Consider the following 21,455-nt stretch of genomic DNA (forward strand, 5'->3'; position numbering starts at 1 on the left):
TCACTTTAATCTACCCCCTCCGAGGTATATGAGAGTACAACATTACAAACAACAGTATATAACAAATCATACAACGAATGTTTAATGATTTTTTTCGATGGCCTCTTTTGTGCATGTTGTGTAATTATCATCACGGGCAATGCAGCGGCGTAACAGGGGTCGGTGGCCAGGGGGGGCAAGAGCCAAAAATTTCCCGGTCATATCATGGAACAGGCAATGGTGTCATAAGGCAAAAAATTTGAGGGGGCGATATGGCGTATCGGGCAAATATATATATATATATATATATATAAGCGAGCGAAGCGAGCGAGCAAAATTTTTTGACATTCTTATTGCAAAAATCCAATTTTGTGATAGATTTTGACATAATGTTAAAAAGATCATATTTCACCCTCCTCTCTTTCCTTTTTTCTCTCTTTTTTGTACGCCACGGTGAACAGGATTTTTGTTATGATTGTGAGCATCCGCAGGGCGAAGCTCTATATGCTCGAGGGGGCCGAGTATGGCGCTTCTGGCAAGAAGTAGCTTAATATAGGTCCCGAGCGAGCGAAGCGAGCGAGATAAAAAAAAATCACCTTTTCATGAGAATCTAACATGAAGATAGATTTTAACGTGATATTCAGAAAAATATAATACACTTTCCTTTCTTTCCTCATTTTTTTGGTTTGGTTGTAGAACTTTTTGGGGCCATGGTCCAAACTCATCCATATAACAGTGCTTTATGGGTGAGGTCCAGGGCAGAGCTCCGGAACCTCTTGGTATCAAAGCCATTTTAAACCTTATAGATGCATGGCCACTTATTTTAATCAAATTGCGTTTATATTTATATAGCTTTAACACAAGACATAAATTCAATACAGTTGTGTATCGTAATTATCCAAATATTGTGAGGGGCACACCATAGCAAATGTGGGAAAATTTGTAAAAAGTCACCAGCGAGCGAAGCGAGCCTGAAAAAAAATGGCTTGTTAAAATGAAATTCTAATTATGTGATAGATTTTTACATCATTATAGCAAATATCATGTCATATATTTTTTTCATTCATCTCTTTTCGCTGCCTCCTTTATTTTCTTTTATTTCCCCTTGGCTGTGGAACCACCCCCGGTACGCCGGTGCTTCAACGTAAAGCTTAATGCAGGAAGGGTTCATATAGGGGCCCGTTATAGAACCCATTAAAGATTACAGATGAAGAGCCCCCACTGCAAGGGGTCTTGACTCTTGGACAGAGCCTTTGGAGATTTAGCAAGTTTATGCTATATACCATCCATTTTTCTTCCCGCTCGTTATCTCAATCCTCGGCAGCCCGGTAGTGTACGTTATCTTGTTCCTATTCTTTATTTTCCAATTTAGATTTTGGCTAATTCCATTCTGCCTTTATTTCCCGCTTTTGTTTGCCTTTTTGTCATCTTTAATTTATTTTCCTGTCTTACTAATCATGCTAATGTATTTGTATATCGGGGCGAATTGTTCTTTCTCACTTGTTCTTTTTTCCTTCCTTTTCCAGTTATCTTTCCGTTTTCTCTTTTTTATGTTTTTCTTAGTTTTCTTTTCCCTTTCCCTTTCCCTTTCCCCTTTTTTCTTTCCTTTCCCTTTCCCTTCCCTCCCCCCTTTTTTTTCTTTTTCCCGTTTTTTTTTTATTTTCCCGGTGAGCTCCGCCAGGGGGGGCAGCTTGCCCCCCTGCCCCCCCGCCTGTTACGCCACTGGGGCAATGTATACGTATATGCTTCAGTCAAGGCCTATCATGATTTTTTTTTCGATGGCTTTACTGTAATTGTTGAGATATATAAAGTAATGAATTAAATTACAGTAAATATCAATATGCAAGGGAGCAATTTTTTTATAGTTTGAAGGCAGAATGATGACCAACATCGTCTTTCAAGGTGCTTGTGGGAGAGATGCAGCCCCGGATGCAGCGTAGTATTAAATAGTAAACAGTCCATATTTTGTTCAATGAAAAGTCATTTGCTCTCTTGTTGAAGGTGTAATGACTGAAAAGAAGGATATCTATCGGATATAAGGGTGCTTATTATAGGTATCACATGCAGGCAACAATATAAACTTCAAAAAGATGGAAATACCACAATCGTGCAAATTAAAAGAAACATAGACCCAGTATTGCAGAAAAGAAAGATTTTAAATCGTCTTTAAGATTGTATTTGGAGATGATGTAGCATTCAAAATTTTGAATAAAATTCATACTTGAAATATTTATTATAGTTTGTTATAGAATTAAATGTGATTTTAAGTCTTATATTAATGGATGTAATTGTTATTTTTTTTTTTAAATATCGATGTCCTATAACTTGCTTCTGTGTGTTTTTCCAAAATGACATTGATTTGGTCAGTCATTAGTATCGAAGTATACTAGATTATGCCTACTTATATCTTTTTGTACAAATTATCCCCCCCCCCTTTCAAAAAGATATGAAAGTATGACTTCCTCAGCATTCACGCCCATGTATTCAAAGGATGTTTTGATTGGTTTATGAATTATCATTTGTATCATTCTGATGCAGGGGATATAACATTTGCAATCTGCTAAACGTATAGGGACGTCATGGCCAAAATCTTAGCGCGAGCAATTTGGCATTTGTAGAATGCAAAACTGGGCAAAAAAGCAACCACCCCCGGGGGGGGGGGCAGTCAATGCTGTATATACAGTGGCGTAGCTACGGGGGGGCCTGGGGGGGCACGTGCCCCCCCTGAGATTTGGTGTGCCCCCCCAGGTGCCCCCCCAGAAAAAATTGGCAGAGCAAAAAAAAAAAAAAAAAAAGGAGAAAGAAGAAAAGAAAAAGGAAAAGAAGAAGAAAGACAGAAGAAAAAAAAAAGAAGAGGAAAATAAGAGGAGGAAGACGAGTGAATGAAATAATGTGAGGGGAAGACTTGCAATTAAAAAACAAATCTTTTCATGTTACTATATAAAATTTTTGCTGGCGCTTCGCGCCAGAATTGCCTGTTCGATGAGATTCATATCTTGCTCAATAGGCTGATATGGAGCAAGTTTTGAAGTCAATATGCAAAACATATTTTAGCTCGGACATCGAGCTTTCATTATTTTTTTTTCATTTACAAATTTAAGTGCTCTGTGAAATCGGTCCGTTTTATGGTCTACATATCAGCATTTTAAGCTCACGCTGCGCGGTCACATTGTTTGATTTGCCAAGTTCATATTGTATTCCATAATGTTCCATTAAACAAATGTATTCAGAATGCCCAGATTCTAGGTCTAAATCTAAAACATGCGCGATAGCCTGCATGTTCTTTATTTAAAATGTACTTAAATTATCCAGTTTCACATCAGAATATCAATAATCGTCTACTCACGCTTCACAATCGCATTATTAATTATACCCAATTGACTATATTCTATTTATGATTTACAAAATATGAATAGAGTGTCCCGCTTTTAGGTCTAAAATCTCAATTTTAAAATTTCTTCCTCTCGCGCTTCGCGCTCGCATCAATTATTTAGTTACATATCTACTCCATTTATTAATACAAAAAGTGCTTAGAAAGACAATTTTTTAGGTCGGAATGTTAAAAAATTTGCTCGCGCTTCGCGCTCGCATTATTGAAATATATACCGTCTTCGTGGGTAACTGTAAGCAGTCCTTTTCGATAATGCTAGAACAGTTGATAAAAATTTCTGTTCACGCTTGGCGTTCGCAGTAACCATCTAGTTACATACGAATCTTGTTCAGGATCACACATAACATTGCCCAGAAAATTAAATTTTCAGGAAAAAATACATGAAAGTAAAAAAAAAATAAAAATCGCTCGCGCTTTGCGCTCGCACTTTTTATAAGGCTTATGAGATTATTTCATGTTTATGTTGTTTTATAAGAATAAAACTAAGAAGTGACTGATATAGGTGAAGATAATTTCGGGCCCCATCCCCTAATGGCGAAAGTCGGATCCGCCCTGGTGACACATACACACACACACACCGGAAAAATGGCCGGTGCCCCCCCTGAAAAAGCAAGGACCCCCCAGTGCCCCCCCCGTGAAAAAAATCCTAGCTACGCCACTGTGTATATACACGCGTGACCAAATTATTTCCAAACACCCCATAAACGATCGAGTTTTTTCTCTGTGTGCAAAATAACCCCCTACGTTTTTCGCTGGCTTTATTTACACAATTTGGCCCCTAAACAAGTTGTCGCCAGAATTACATCGGGAAAAAGCTCTGGTAAAAATGACCCTAAACACATTTGTCTAGACTTTATTAAAAGAATTTGGAAAAATAAAAAAACATATGGGGCCTACCCTAAATAACAGTTGTATTAAAACATATTGTTTCTGTCTTGAAAAGTGTGTGTGTGGGGGGGGGGGGTGATTGTACATGCCATCCCCCATCTGCGAAAAGAGGGGAGGGGGATGCCCTACTTTACAGGCTTAATTGCCAACCCATCCATCCATCAATCAATCAATCAATCAAAAGCGCAATCCGCACACTTAAATGAATATTGAGATTACTGGTACCGGTATGACCTTAAGATTACTTCCGCTCACGGTACGGTACGGTGTCGCCCACCCATAGATAGAGAGCTGAATACGCTTTATCCAACTCTATGCGCCCACCACTGCACAAGATGTTCTTATTGCAGGTGTCATAGACGATTTGAACCGGGCAGCCGATCGGGGCCGGAGGTACTAATCGGCGGCTCTTTTACCCGCCGATTAGTTCCGAATTTTGTTGGTGTGATGCGATCGTCATAGTCGATTTGTTCCGACCAGGCGATTTGTTCCTATACGCCGTTCATGCAACTTTGACACCCCTACAGCAAAAATGTGAAATTCCAGTGGTCCTTTTCAACCAATTGGCTCCTCCAAATCAACCACACCCACAGTATTTGAGAATCTTATTTTGGGACATATAGAGATGTATATATGTTTTGGGAAAACAATTTATGCATTATTTTAGCACACTTCCAATTATTGATTACAGCTGTGTGGGGCCACGAAGTCATATTCACACTGAGTGCTCCCTTTGTACGCCTGTGCTATTCGGGGTGTGAACTTCGATTTTGTATAGATCTATAATCTTCAGTTGCTCAAGTAAGAAACCGGGGCAAGACATAGGATGGGATGGCGACTGGTGTGCTGAGGGTGGGTGGGGGTAAACACTGCTGCGTGCTCACCAAACCCCAAAAGTAAGTAGAAAAAAAATAATGCATGTAATATAAAAGAACTAAAAGCTTAATAGTCCAACAAGGCTGCCAAAAACACAGGGAACTCTCAGTGATACCTCATTGAGACAAACACACACACACATGCACAAAAGGAGAAGGAAATACATGTAGATGAAAATAAAAGGGAGAGAAAAAAAAGGAAGATTCGAAGAAGAGATCGCAAAAAATGGGGGAAAGTATAAAAGAGAAAAAGGGGAAAAAGGAAGAGGGAATTAAGGAGGGGGGGGGGGGGAAGGAAAAAGAAGGGGGACAAGGGGGGGGGGTAAAAAAAGGTTATAAAAGAGCGTTGGCGGCCATTTGAAGTTTGACCTGTAAGGAGGTGCAAAATTGATCATAATTATGTTCGACCTTTGGGCGGCAATTTGATGTTTGGTCTGCATGGGGCGCATTCATGTTTCACACGGGGGGGGGGGGGGGCAAATTGACATTAAATTACTTAGGGGGCATCAAATTGACCTGTATAAATGAGGGGCCGCCAAATTGACCTTAAACTCGGGGGGGGGGGGGGAGGGCTTTGGTGCTGACATAAGCAAACACACACACACACACACACATGTGTATATTTTATGACGACTCAAAACTGGTCGTAGCTTCTTACGATCATCAAAGCTTGGTGCAATAAGAGATACTAAGCAGCTACAAAATTTGTATTGTTATTTTTTTTTCACTGATCATTGAAGTATATATGGCATCGACGTTCTGTCCGCGGGTCATTTCTCACGCTATATATTTCACCAAATGTATACATATGAAGAAAAAGGCGAATAATATAATCAGGGGTGGCGGGGCAAATTTGAAAGTGGGAGGGGCACTGGGAAAATGGGGGCACTTCCTCTTTTGAAAAGCAACAATTTTAAAAGAAAATAGTCTACTATCTACCCCAGTGGCATAATGAGGCAAAAGTTTTGAGGGGGGGGGCAGACTTGGTGTACGAATTTTTCTAAGCTGTGAGCAAGCAAAATGTTGACATATTTTGATAAAAATATTATTTGTGATATATAGATTTTGACACAATTTTCAGAGAATAATATATGTCAAAAGGTGGATTGTGTGCAATTAAACCGGGGTGCAAACAGAGGCATGCCTATAAGGTAGTGCAAGATGTCCTTGCATTAGATAAAAAAATACGGTCCATGTTTACAATCTAAAAAGTAAAATGTTGTTTAAATGTGGAACCAAACGGCGGCTCTCCTACTGTTTCGGAAAAAATTTGAACCAGTCATTTAGATCTGGCGGGCCCGATCGACTAGCCGTCATTTGGACCGCGCGCCGGTACCGGCTGTTTCACTCCCATAGGCTATGTACAAAATAAGCCCTTTCAAGTACGCGCGCACGAAATCCGCGCGCGCTGCCCAGCCAGCTGATATGCAATTTCAACTTTTACACCACTCGACGATCAACTGTAAGACTTTCATTCGACATGTGTTAGAAAGCTACATTTTTGGAGGTTTGCCTTACCTTTTAAGGTTATTCCTTTCCATCGTTATATGGTATCTCCAAAATATCACGAGAAATCACATTCCAAATTTCGAAAATCCTTATCATTTTGAAGATATTTACAAAAATCCTGAGAGTTCCACTCTTATCAGAGACATTTTCTGTGCAATCGCGAATGAGCCTGGCCCCTGGGACTTGCAGAGAGCGTCCATTTCAGGCTCAATATCTTGAAAACCACTCGTCCGATTTTGGTGTTCTCAACGTCTCAAAAGATATAATGTCTTGCTTAATAACATATCCGATTGGCATCACAAACCCATCACTAGTTTTCTTTTAATTCGACTTTTGCTACCCAGTACTTCTAATGCACGTCAAATACCATATTCGGTCTTTGACGTTGCCAAATTTCTTCTGGAAACTTATAACACGATCATTGTTTCATTATAAGATTTGTAAGGTGTATATTTCATAAAAAAAGTAACAAATTCAAATAAAAATAAGTTTGTTAGAAGTTTTAGATATTTTTTGTTAAGTTTTGTTGGAAAAATTATTATGATATGTTGAATTTAGTTTATATAGTTTTGAATCCTTGAAATTTATAAATACAAATTGGCAATCGATCTTTCACCGCTAAATACGATTTATGATTTATTTGTAAACAAAACTATCTGGACGTCATCGATCACACTTTGAATGGGGAAATGGGTCTAGATCTAGCGTTAGGTCCAAGACCGGACCAAACACAGCGAGACCACGTAGACAAATGTAATTGTTTTAGAGGAAAATTTCTACATGAATTATTCCATTTCTCTTCTCATAATTAAGATTTGAGAGAAATGTTGCAACTAAAACATTCACGTTCGTCAGACAGCATTTTGTGATCCTTTTCAGACTTGATCATGGAGAGAGCCTATTTTAGAATGGGAGATCGAGTCGACGATACCAAGTACCACGGATCATGGAAAATAATTGTTGCCCCTAGCTAGCTAGCTGTCATATCATATAAGGTGCGAGAGTATATTGGCCTATTTTTTTCATTTGCATAAGTTGCTTAAGTTGGCGGTCCTCTAAAAAAATAGGCAAACTCTTTCTCATTCAAATTTTTTAAAAATACACAACTTGTTACAGAAGCTTACGTAGGAATATTTAAGGGGGGGGGGGGGGGTTCAAGCTGAATGAAATGTTGATGAACCCCCCCCCCCCAAAAAAAAAAAGGGAAAAAAAAATAAAAAAGGGTCTTTCAAAAAATTTTAGTTAGAGCGGTCTTTTTTTTTTCTATCTCGGCGCTTCCCTCTTGAAAACGTATAGATGATTATAATCTTATATCTGCCTTTTTTATTTGTAATATTTCATGATTTTATGCTTTTCCATCATGCTAATCATTTGTAAATATTGTGATTGTTATGATTTACTTCAATAACTTAAATGTAAAAAATTAGTGTTTTTTTTATTGTGGGGGGGGGGTGGGTGGGTGGGCCATCTTACTTTTGAGGAGTCCCCCCCCTTCTGGAAAGTGGTGTTAGGTGCTGCGGAATAGTTATGAAAGTAGGGGCTGACCATGCAATAATCATATTTACATGGTAATTTTTATGTTTTTGTACATGGTTTTAGAAAGCCCCCACAGCTCGCCCCCCCTTTAGTATTAATGTCACTGATTATTTAAAATAACTTTAGTTGTTAAATTTTTTAATGGAAACTATGTTTTTTCTAATTGTGGAGGTGAAATATTATCCCCCCCCCCCACCGTCATAAATACCCAAGCCGATCCAACCCCACAATATCTCAGAGGCAGGTCCAGTATTTTTAAAATCAAGAGGGTGCAAAGAGCAAAACTGAAAATTGAGTGGGTGCAGATGACAATTTTCTATGCAATTTCCTAAAAGAGGCAGGTCCAGTATTTTTAAAACAGACCTATAGTTATATTAGTAGCATGTTCAATTGAGATTTTTTTTCAAAATGAGGGGGGGGGGGAGGGATGTGTCCCTTCCAACCCTGCCTTTGACTCTGGTTTTTCAGTTTCATCAATACTGCCTTTGTCCCGTTTCATTAATTGTTTGTTGTCAGTGATCAAGGATTTAATATACCTGGGCCCCATTGCATAAAGAGTTACCATTATGATTCACCATGCAAATACAACTTGTATAGAGTCCTTGATCTTGATTAGCTTTGATTAGTGTTAACATGGTAGTTACCATTTGATAACAAGGTTACCATAATACTAACTTTTATGCCATGGGGCACTGGAGAAGGCAAAATTGAGGAAGGGGGTGGCGTACTAATGACAATGGTCTTTCATTTGGATAAAGATGCCTAATCAAGGAGTCATTCTCAAAATATAGCGTGGAAGGGCAGCATACAAGTACATGTGCCTCACCCTTGTGCCTTTATCCTTGATTATACAACAGAATGTTAGATGTCTCGAGTAGTCATTGCAGGTCATCCCTTGCTTATAAAAAAGAGTAAGATTATATAAACTAATTTTATTCAAAATTTACAATAAAATTGCAGTGAATTACTACATATTTTAGGAAGTTTAGATACAGATAGAGATTTATTCACATTCATCTATTTATTGAACCACATTTGAAAATTTGCCCTCCAGTGACATTACATGCACAAAGATATATATATATAAATAAACATCAAGACAATAATTTTACTTGAATGAAACCTTCCAATAAAATATTTTAATAAGCATGTATAACAACCGATATGGAAATTAATTATGGACTAACGTGAGAAATATGGGATAAATAGCCTAAAACTTAATTCATGATAGCCCATGATTAGAATAATTTATATGTGTTTGGAAAAAATTGTGTTTAAGACATAATCATTTACCATTACCTGATATGGATACTCCTCATTTTATGTGTTTGGATGGGGACATCCCGATAGACCGCGGGTCCGATAGACCGCGGGTCCGATAGACCGCGGGTCCGATAGTCCGATAGACCGCGGGTCCGATAGACCGCAGGTCCGATAGACCGCGGGTCCGATAGTCCGCAGTGTGTGTAAAATTATGATCAGATGTATCAAATGTCATCGAGAGGTCCAAAGGTCAAATGATACGAGACCATTGGGTTCTATCAGGTGCGGATCCATGGGGGGCCGAGGGGAACTGCCTCACCCCCAGCTCAAAAAAGAGGGGGAAGAGGGGAAAAGAGAGAGAGGAAGATGGGAAAAGAACTTATAGAAAAGAGAGTAAGGGGGAGGAAGGAAGAGAAGAAAAAGAGAAAAGAGAGAGGAAAAGAGAGACAGAAAAGACGGGAAAAAGGGAGAAGAAAAGGGGGAAAGAGAAGAGAAAAGAGAGGAGGGAAAAGGAAGAGAAGAAAAGAAAGGAAAAAGGAAAAGGAGGAAAAAGAAGGAAAAAAAGAGGAAGGAAGAGAAGAATATTTAAATAGAGAGGAAGATAGGAAGAAAGATAAGAAAAAAAGAGAGAGAGAGAGGAAGAGTGGAAAAGAAGAGAAGAAAAAGAGAGAGGGGGAAGGAGAGGGAGAGAAGAAAAAAAATTAAAAGAGAAAAAGGGGAAAAGGAAAGAAAAAGAAAAAAGGGGGAAAAAGAAAAAAGCGGAAGAGGGAAAAGAAAGGAGAAAGAAAAGGGGAAGGAAGAGAATAATATTTAAAAAGAGAGGAAGATGGGAAGAAAGATAAGAAAAGAGAGAGAGAGGGGAATAGAGGAAAAGAGAAGAAAAAAGGAGAGAGTAAGGGGGGAAGGAAAAGAAGAAAAAAGAGAAAAGAGAGAGGAAAAGAGAGAAAGAAAAGACGGGAAAAAATAGAAGAAAAGTGGGAAAGAAAAGATAGGGGAAAAGAGAAGAAAAGGGAGAAAGGAAGACAAGTAAAAAGAGAAGAAAAGGGGAATATAAAGAAAAGAAAAGGAGAGAGAGAGAGGAGGAAGGAAAAGAAGAAAAGAAGAAAGGGGAGAGGAAGAGGGGGAAAGAAAGAGAGAAAGAAAGAGAAAGGAAGGGGAATGAGGATAAGAGAAAGAAAAAAAAAGAAAGAAAGAAAAGGAGATGGGAGACGAAAGAGGGAGATGTTGACCCGGACGTCGATTTGATGTTCGAACTAGGCGGCGCCAAAATAACATTCGAACTATGGGGCGCCGAACTGATGTTTGAACTGGGAGGGGGGGCGCGAAATTGATGTTCGAACTATGGGAGCGCCGAATTGATGTTCGATCTAGCGGGGCACCAAATTGATGTTCGAACTATAGAGGAGCGCTAATTTGAATTTTGACCATAATGCGACAAATACATGTTTCGGAGGGGGGGAGGGCAAAGTTATATTTCACATGGGGGCGCCAAGTTTATGTTCAACCGAGGGCGCCAAATTGACCTTGAACTTAGGGGGCTTCATGCAAATTCATTTTCGACCGGGGGCGCAACATTGCTCGTATTGCCTGTTTATAGTGAAATATATGTCCTGCCCAAAAAGCTTAAATTAATGCGGGTGAATTAAAATATCCCGTTTTTACGATAATAGACAAAAACAATGTTTTCGAGTTTTAAGTCTGTTTAGCGAGATAGATATCCTGTTCAGGGTCACAAAAAGGGGTTATTATCAAATTCAGCTCGCGCTACGCGCTCGCAATATTTCATCAATGAGGTATGCATCCTCTGCATCAATCCTACATGTAAGTGTTAGTGTTCTTCAAGTCAACATACATAGGCCGATCCACGGGTCAAAGATTTTGCCCCCCCCCCATGGTGGCGCAAAAAAGGGTTAAGAAACAGAAAACGAAGAGAAAAGGGACAAGCAATTAGAATAGGAATTATACCTTAGTCCTTCTTAAGTCAGTATATAAAAAATTGAGCTCGCGCTTCGCGCTGGCATCAATAAATTGTTTAGTTATATACGCATCCCGACCTCACAGTTTTTTTTAAGAGAACGAGAAGCACAAGCTGAAAATATTTGATATTCTAACCTGACAACTGAAAATTTATTTTTCATTTTATCATTATAAAAGTTTTCAGCTAGCGCTTCGTGCTCGCATTTATTTCTTAATAGATATGCATCGTGTTCATCATAACAACTACTAACATAGGCGAATCCAGGGGGTCCGAGGGCCCCTCCCCCTATTGACGGAGCAAATAAATTGGGAAAAACGGGGAAAGAAAGACAAAAAGAAGGGGGAAGATAAAAGGAGGAAGACGAGTGAATAAAATAAGGTCAGGAGAAGACTTGAAAAATAATTTTTAAAATATTTAATGTCACTATATTAAAATTTCGCTCGCGCATCACGCTCGCATTGCCTGTTCGATGAGATACATATCTCGGTCAATATAGGCTGATATATAGTTCAAAAGATAAAGTTTTGAAGTCAATATACAAAACATAATTCAGCTCGGACATCGATCTTTCATTTTTTTTGTTTTATTTGCCAATTTATTTTTTTCAAGTGCTCTGGAAAATGTCCGTTTTATGGTGTGAATCAACATTTGCAACATTTTGTGCGCTCGCATTATTTGCTATGTAGGCCTACCTTTTGCCTTTTTGTATTTCATATAAGATTATCTAAATATTCCTTTTCAGGTGTCTCGATTCTAAAAAAAAAATGAAGGCCTATGCTCACGCTGTGCTCTCGCATTTTGATGAGTTATGTACACCTATACTGTATATTAATTTATTAATTCTATAACAAACTACTTAAATCCCCCCCCCCCCCATTTAAACATTTCGGATCGCGATTTGCGCTCGCGTTATTTGCTAAAAATATATCAACCAATGAACCCTATTCATGATTATAAAAATACTTAAAATTTCCAGTTTTCAGGCCACATACACTGTCAACAAATTTCACACACTCATTAAGCTTATTAGATTAATAAATATGAAATAAAATTTTTATGAATTCATAATAACTAAATTGTCACTTTTTCATAAATAAATATCGACACGTTTTAGGAAAAGAAATAATAGATAGTCATCATTCTTATATGATGACAAAATATCCTTAGGCTTAAAATGTCTCGATCCTAGGTTAAAATAATAATAAAATATCAGCTCACGATTCGCGCTCGCATCATTTATTTAGTCCTATCCACATCGACGTCACACTTTTCCTATATACAAAGTGCTGTAAATAGTGCTTAAATTGACTCATTTCATATCGGAATTTCAAATATTATTTTCAACTCGCGCTCTGCAATCGCATTATTGATTTTCATGATGAAAAATGAAATGTATTCAGAAGGCAGATTCTGTCTAACTCTAAAACACGCGCACGCATGTTTTTTTTTAGATACGCAGCTTGATCTTATTCAAAACTTACTAAAATTATCCAGTTTCAGATCAGAATATCACAAATTTTCTGCTCGCACTTTGCGCTCGCATTATGAAGACACTAAAAATTACCCATCCTTTTTCATGATTGACAAAACATGACTCGAGTGTCCTGTTGGGGGGTTTGAAATCTCATCTTTTTAGGTTGGAATATCAAAAATGTTCAGCTCGCGCTTCGCGCTCACATTATTTAATCGTTGAAATATATATCGTCTTAATGGCTAACTGCAAAACGTCCTTAACAGGTCCCTTTTCGACTAGGCCAGAATGCATATTTAAAGGTCAAATCCACCCCAGAAAAATGTTGATTTGAATAAATAGAGAAAAATCAAACATGAATAACGCTGAAAACTTCATCAAAATCGGATGTAAAATAAGTTATGACATTTTAAAGTTTCGCTTATTTTTCAAAAAAACAGTTCTATGCTCAACTCAGTGATATGCAAATGAGAGAGTCGATAATGTTACTCACTCACTATTTCTTTTGTTTTCTATTGTTTGAATAATACAATATTTCAATTTTTATGAATTCGACAATTAGGACCCCCTTGCTTGAACCACAAAATGTTAAAATAATTGAATTACATGTGTTCAGGGAGGAATGAAACTTTGTTTCACATGCGATGACGAGAAAATCAAAATATTTCATATTTCATATAATAAAATACAAAAGAAATAGTGAGTGGGTGATGTCATCGGTCCCCTCATTTGCATACCGACCAGGATGTCCATATAAATGTTTTGAAAAATTAAGCAAAACTTTAAAATGTTATGTGTTATGTTAACTTTCTTTTTTTACATCCGATTTTGATGAAATTTTCAGTGTTATGTTTGTTTAATTTTTCAATTTCTATTCAAAGCAACTTTTTGTTGGGGTGGGCTTGTCCTTTAACACTTCTGATCGCGCTTCGCGCTCATGGTAATTATCTAGTTACATAACGCGTTCTGTTCAGGTTCACAAACATTGCCCAGAATTTTCAATTTTCTGGACAAAATACATGAAATTTCATTTTTTTTAGCTTGCATAGGGCTTATGAGATTATTACACATTAATGTTGTTCATAAAGTAAAGCTAGGAAATGACTGTTAGGACATGGGCGTTTTGTTCCCCCCCCAAAAAAAAAAAAAAAAAAAAAAAAAGGGAAAGGGATTAGGATTAGGATGAAATATGATATTATTTTCTCAATATTATGTCAAAATCTATCACAACCTTGTATTTTTGTAATAAAAATGTCAGCATATTTGCTTGCTCGCTTCGCTCACTGGAAACTTCTTATTAATTTTATGCGATACGCCATATCGAGCCCCCTCAAAATAGTTGGCTCATTACGCCACTGGAACAACCCCTTCAAAGAAAAAAAAAAATCAACATTGAGCGGCCGATCGGGGAAAATATGGGTGAAAAAAATCGCCCCCTCATTTGCGGAAGCTGGGTCCGCCCCCGGAATTAGGCTTTCAGGATAAAATACATCAAAAATAAAAAAAAATCAGATCGCGCTTCGCGTTCTCATTATATATTTAGACCTTGTGAAATACCTCAATGTGTTTTTTAAAATAAAATCTCAGATATTCTTTAACTTCTACCCCCCCCCCCATTTCATTGATTGTTGTTATCTTGGTGCCCTCTACAAAAGTTCAACAAGACCCCCCCCCCCTCGTGCACCCATGCTGAATAAATACGCCACAAATGAGGAGAATGAGTCGATTGCTTCGTGATTGCATTATTCCCAAGAAGCTATCATTAATATTATTGAAGGCTATTCTAAAACAACTAGCAAAGAAACTACAGCTCCCGTTCACACAATATTATAGTAGGGCCTACTCTCGTGAGAAATTAAACCAAATTGAACCCCCCCCCAAAAAAAAAAAATCGCTCGCGCTTCGCGCTCCCATTGATATTTCATTATTATATTCATGGATTTTTTTTTTAAAGAACACATTAAAAGAGTGGTCTTTAATTGCCTTTTTAAAATGTGATTATAAGATAATTCAAAATCCATTTAAGGCACTTAAGTTAGCCTGGCTGGGAGGGAGTGGGCGCAATTTTTCTAAAAGTACACATGGGCGCCAAGAATCAGGTCAAATTTGGGCACCCCCTTCTCACCAAATCCTGGATCCGCGCCTGGGTTCTATAACAATAACCAAATTAGGGCAATCATCCACTGACAACTACTTCAAGGAAAATATGATCCCCATATTTTTACCGCCGGGGACTGTTACCGCCAGAAATTTACCCTCGAGACAATTACCCCGGATAATTACCCTTAGTACGGAGCCTTTAAAATGCCATCGACGTGACGACATAGCGTGATACTTTATCTTGCCATGTATAATTAATAAGCTTATTATTTCGACATGGCGATATATTCTATCTTGTCAAGCCGATATGTCAACATGGTGAGATCTGAAGTGTACAAGTCCCGGCCAGAATCCCGATATATCGCCATGTTGACATATAACTTGTTACAAGTCGACTTGGCAAGATAAAATATCTCACCATGTTGACGTATAACTTTTATATGTGGACTTGGCAGGTATCTCGCCATGCCGACATAATAAGCTTATTTAGTCGAAGTATTTCGCCATGTCGTCAAGTCAGTGGCATTTGAAAGGCTCCGTACTAGGGGTAATTGGCGTCTAGAGGGTAAATTTCCGGGGGGGGGGGGGGTAACAGTCCCCGACGATAAAAATATGGGGATAATATTTTCCTTGAAGTAGTTGTCAGGGGGCAATTGTCCATTCGGTCATCGTTATAGAACCCCATGGACTCGTATCATTGACCGTTTGACCTCTTGATGACATTGGATCTCACTATATCCTGATCATAATTGTACACACACCGCGGACTATCGGACCCGCGGTCTATCGGACCCGCGGTCTATCGGACCCGCGGACTATCGGACCCGCGGTCTATCGGACCCGCGGTCTATCGGGCTGTAACCGTTTGGATTAGATTCCAGGAGGTAAAATTCAATCTCAACATGTCTGTAGGGTCAATGAAACCCTCGTTACTTTATAAAAGCTATAAAATATGGATGAAAGGAGAAGGGATTGAACTCCTAAATGAAAACCATGGTCACTTGTCAGGTCTGCATTATATACCCCCTCAAAAAAAAGAATAAATATAAATATAAATATGAAATAATCAGTCATTTTAAAACATAATATTTGCAAATTTCATGTGATCTACCGGTACCACTCACACAGCCACAAAAATTGGTTATTTATCATTGTATGCATATCAATTACAGTGCACATTTAATTTTAACAATGTTAAAAAAAAACTGAAAAATGATTTTCACCTTCACATGCCCGGCAAATTCAGTACCCCGTGGATAAATTTTATAATGAAATGATACAAGACTTAAAAATACTATAAATATAAATTACAAATCAGATAAGTGACTACTGGTAATTGATTAGATTGGATATGACATGCACATGTAGCTCATTCCTTTATATTTTCAAAATGGTTGAATTTGTAAAAATAATCTTAATCTCGTTCTTTGCATTTTAACTGACTAGAAATGTAAACCATAGTCATAATTCATATTATGACACAATATAATACATTGCCATTATAATACATATTTTAGTTGTTTTTAACCTACTATTTAACATACATGCTATAACTTCTTAATCAATACACTTCAAATCGAACAAGAGTGTTGCTAAGGCGGGCACATAATATGCCCGTCTGTAACATGGAAAATGGAGCTATTGGTCAAGCAAGATAAGTGGAAGATGGTGACTTCACCTTTGACCTTCTGACCACAAAATCAATAGGCTTCCTGGGATCCATGCTAGTATCGTGCACCAAATTATATGAGCCTAGATTAAGTTAAACTTAAGTTCTCGCGTTTACAAGGAAAAGTTAACGGACGAACGGACACCGAGCGTGATACCATAATACGTCCCGTCAAGACGGGCGTATAAAAAGTTATGCCTGTAGTCTTTGAATTAAAGTTTGAAGTGAAATATATCTAAATTATTGGAACTAATTTTTTTTTTTAAATTTGAATATTATATTGGCTGACATTTTCCTACTCGTCTAGTATAATTAGACATGTCATGAATAATAACTGTAGAGAGACATTCCAGAAGTCTGTTTTTGATTGATAATTGAATTTAATATTATACTTTTTCCATTATCCACCCATTTCCATACCGAACGTCTGAAATGCGACCATATTGAATTGCATAATAATGCAGGCAAGACTGCCAGAGACGTCTTACTTGTATTGAAATACATTCATGTTAATACCCTCCTTCTAAATAAATTTGTCAGCTTGCATTCAGAATTTGATCAATTCTAACTGCATATCAATTAAACAAATATAGCGCAGGCAACTTTTAAAATTGTTTAAAATGCTTTGACACATCTCTTCTTCAAGATGAATAGTGCTGAACTAATGTAGGATATTTTCGGCTACTAACATCAAAGTCTGCAAGAACTTTTTTTCCTGTATCCTATGGTTGCACACTTTAAAATTTCCCTGTAGCATGTACCCTTCGAGCAAATATTCTGCCCATGGATGTTGGTACATATACTTGCACATGTTTCTCAAAACTCTTATTACTGACATCGTTTAATAATTATTGATAAAAAATAATGAATTTGTCAGATTTGATGGAGAAATATTAAATTTGAAAAAAAAATAATTATAAGCAAAAGATAGGGAATCCAATAAACCACTTTTCCTGACTAAGTAATTTTCAGTTGATTATTAACATTATGCCTTTGACCCATTATCCTAATGAAAGTACATGTAGTATTACCCAGGGATCAGATGTAGTAAGTGTGAACAGAATTGATGCAGAAATAAAGGAATGTGACCAAGTTGAACAAAAACTTGACCTTTTGACCCCAACTTCCTTTTGTAGTGAGTCCCTCAGTAAATACTGAAGACATAATGAATGAAAAGTTTCGCCATGTCCAATTTGTAGCAAGAACTTTTTCCTAGATGATGTTACAAGTAGTCCCTGTTTTTTAACTATATGTGAACTTGAGGTTTACTGTGTTTGTGGCAAAACTGGCCTCCTAAAAACATTCATAAGACATGTTAAATAAAATAAAGGCCAGTAGAAGTAGAACGTCAAGAAGCTCTTGAAAAAGCTGGAATCACACTTGAAGCAGCTATACATTCAATTGCACATATTCCAAGATTCGTGGAAAGAACCTCCAGTTTCATTGTTTGGAAGAAGCGTCAGGAAGATGGCCACGCCGAAATCAACAAGATACCTGGAACAGTAAGTAACGCAAATTCTTAGCACTGCGAATTAAATGAGAGAATTATCTCAATTCAAAGCTCATCACTTGTACAAATGCAATTTACTACTCGTTTATTTCTTTGAAATATAGATAAAAAGTGAATTTTATTTTTAAGAATGGTTTACAAGTATAGATGTTGATCTACTTATAGTTGGAAAAAAAATATATATCCCCTTCCTTATGATATCCAAATCACTTTGATTTCTCATTTTCAAACATTTTCTTCCATAATGACTATTTTTTACATTTTAAATAATAGTAACTGTGATAGCAATTGACACAATATTCAGAAAGTAATATGTTTCATCCCTTTTACTTTCCTTTCCTTTTTTTATCCCCTTTTCTTTGTGGTGAAAATTTTGGGGAGCCATGACCCGAATGTCTACATGCAAGTGAGTGGGGGTATTTTATTTCAACCTGTATAGTGGCAGATGAATTTAAAAGCACCAAAATTGAATTGCGGGGGAAAAAATCTTCTAGTGAATGGCTATCAAAATATGAAATTAAAATTGTTATGTATATATGTTTTACAGCTTCTTCTTGTTAGTCATTCAAAGAGATTTACATAACGAGATGCAGCAAAGACGTTGGCCATGATGAATGATGGGCACCTTAATTGGTCACAGTACAGACAGATGAATAGGTAAATTTCACTGAGAATTAATGTCGTACTGACCTCACTATCTTTATTGTCTCCGTTCTTCTTATCCATCCATGGATAACCACTGAAGACCTGGCTCAAGATCTCTGGCAGTGCATGGCTCCTTGGGATGGGGGGGGGGGGGGGCTGACCAATGGGAATTGCATCGTCTGATCTTCACACAGTCAAAGGTAGTGTCTCCATCACTGCTGTAGCCCCACTTGAACCATGGACAGTCGACAGAGATTCGCTAGGTCCATAGCAGAGTCACAGACTGGAGGTGGTTAGACAACAGAGATAGAAAGAAAAGTTAGCACCAAAAAAATTGCTTTATTTTGAATAGTTTTAATGATCATAAAGAACATGAAATCAATAAATTCATCTCAGGGACATGGCCACCAAGGATTATTCATGATCATTCGCACCTTTAAATGACAATAGATACTATAATCTGCCACCAGATTCATGATTCAATTCAGCAAAAGTGAGAATAATATATACAATCATAAATCTTTGCTGGAGACAGAATAAAGCATTGGATTTGTACTAAAACAAGTTTTTGAGCAAATTTTGATGTGATATGCACTTGCATAATTGTATTATTTTTTTTAAACTATGCCAATTGTCACAAATGTGGCCTTAAATTTTGCATTACCAGTAGACTCAAACGAAAAAGAGTAATAGAAATAGCTTTAAAAATGTTGAGGGAGGCCAGCCTTTTTTTAATAGCTAAAGCTATTAATTGGCAGAAATCATCAAAACCTACCCATATGTTCATGTTCCATCATCTTTCCACAGGAATGGATTTCTCACAATTCACGATGGGGCAATTCCTGAAGAAGAGGTGTGGATTAAGTTTGGGGGAGATCATGGTGGACAGGTGGAGGCTCATTTAAGTTGGTGATACAGAGGTCTGCAATGTGGAAAACACAATGCCTCACAGAAATCCTTGTTTGTTGGATGCTATGAAGGTTCCTTTCATCTCATTGCTTCAGAAAATGACTCATCCCATCGCCACGCAACTGACAAATGAAGAAGATTAAATGTAGAAGTTAGGATATTGGAGATGTAAATTTCAAATTATTCTATTTTGTAACGTCACAGATGTGTAGATTATTACTGAAAATTGTGTGATATAATTCTTTTTTATAATTTTATATATAAAAAGTAAAATAGCTGGCAGTTGTTTTAGATGTTTCTTTTATCTGATGTAATATAGGCATGATTTAGATTTAACATCTGATGTAACATACATATTTTTTCTCTTCAATCTTTGAGACTAGTGGAACTAGTTGAAAGGATACATAAAATAAAAAACCTAATAATGTCATTATGTGAGAAGTGAGATTTTTTAGATTATGTTGGTGACATTAGTCAAATATGACTTATCACCACTCAAATCAACAAAAGAAGAAAAAGCTACAGTACCAGTCACAATTCTTTGACTACCTGTTTCACCAGAGAACTATCATGATGATAAAAAAGACGAACAGAATTTATGCTAATCTTCCCTGTACAAAACGTGCACACAGAAGACATGTTATAATTAAGACGAAAGGATCTTTGAAAGATGAAAGTCATCTTATGATGAAATTTAGTAAACAAGAAATGCCACCAAAGAAGCAAGTGCAGAGATAAACTATCATATAATTATGTATGAACTATAATAATAAATGTATATTTTGGTCTGATATAATAGAAAATTAGAATTTACCTGACCTATGTGTGCTACTGTGCATAGTACGATACAGTAAATTGTTTTGAATAAGTGTAGCAATGCATGGTATTGATCATTGATTCATTGAAACTAAAAGATTGAGAAAAACATAAAGAAATAAAAAAAAACTTCCACGCACAAAATCCTTCATTTCACTTTCAGACCAAATCCCCTGGCCCCACCATATAGTCTCTATGCAGTATGGTGACTCCACTACATATCGACCACCTCTTTTGAAACCGACCACTTTCTTACCATGGTTTCCTATGCGTATAATTTAAGTACGCGTGGGACTACGAGCAATGCGCGACCTGATCGAACGAGACTCACTTGATCAAGCAAAATGAGGAGGAAACAGGTAAGAAATTTATGGAATTATTAAAATATGCGATTATTATGTTGTTATTTTCGATGAACTTACATGTAAATCCGCAATTGAGGCGTTTAGAACACATTTCCGTCCATTTTTTGTCGCAAAATGTTCCGCAGCCGACAGAATCTCCGAATTTAATGATGACGTCATACGGTTGTCTGTATGTCGCCAGCTACGCTCATATGCCATATATTTCATACACGTTATGAGGCGTCTCAAAGAAGAGATAAATGATGATGACGATGATGATAATGATATCTGATGATGATGGTGATGATGATATATATAATTGATAATAATAAAGATAGATGATATTAATCGAACATTTACAAATTAAATAAAAGAAGAAAGAAAAGTTTGATTGTATTAGAGAAAGGAATGTGGGTGACGAACGTGTTGAAAATAGGATGGATGACGTCGAATGTGCCGAGAAAAGGGTGACGAATGTGCCGAGAACAGATGCTGTTGAATGCGTTCCAATCATAGAAGTAGTTGATGAAAGCGAAAACAGCTGTTCATAGAATAAAATATTTTAATTGGAT

The 21,455-nt window shown here is 37.2% G+C and overlaps 1 protein-coding gene across 1 annotated transcript in view; it reads right to left on the reverse strand.

Annotated features, from left to right (window-relative positions):
• LOC129261021 (kelch-like protein diablo) overlaps positions 1–21,455 on the reverse strand; it is a 66,782-nt gene that overhangs the window by 40,832 nt on the left and 4,495 nt on the right. The window lies entirely within an intron of this gene.

The sequence above is a fragment of the Lytechinus pictus genome, unplaced genomic scaffold (assembly GCF_037042905.1).
Source record: "Lytechinus pictus isolate F3 Inbred unplaced genomic scaffold, Lp3.0 scaffold_19, whole genome shotgun sequence".
NCBI lineage: Eukaryota > Metazoa > Echinodermata > Echinoidea > Temnopleuroida > Toxopneustidae > Lytechinus > Lytechinus pictus.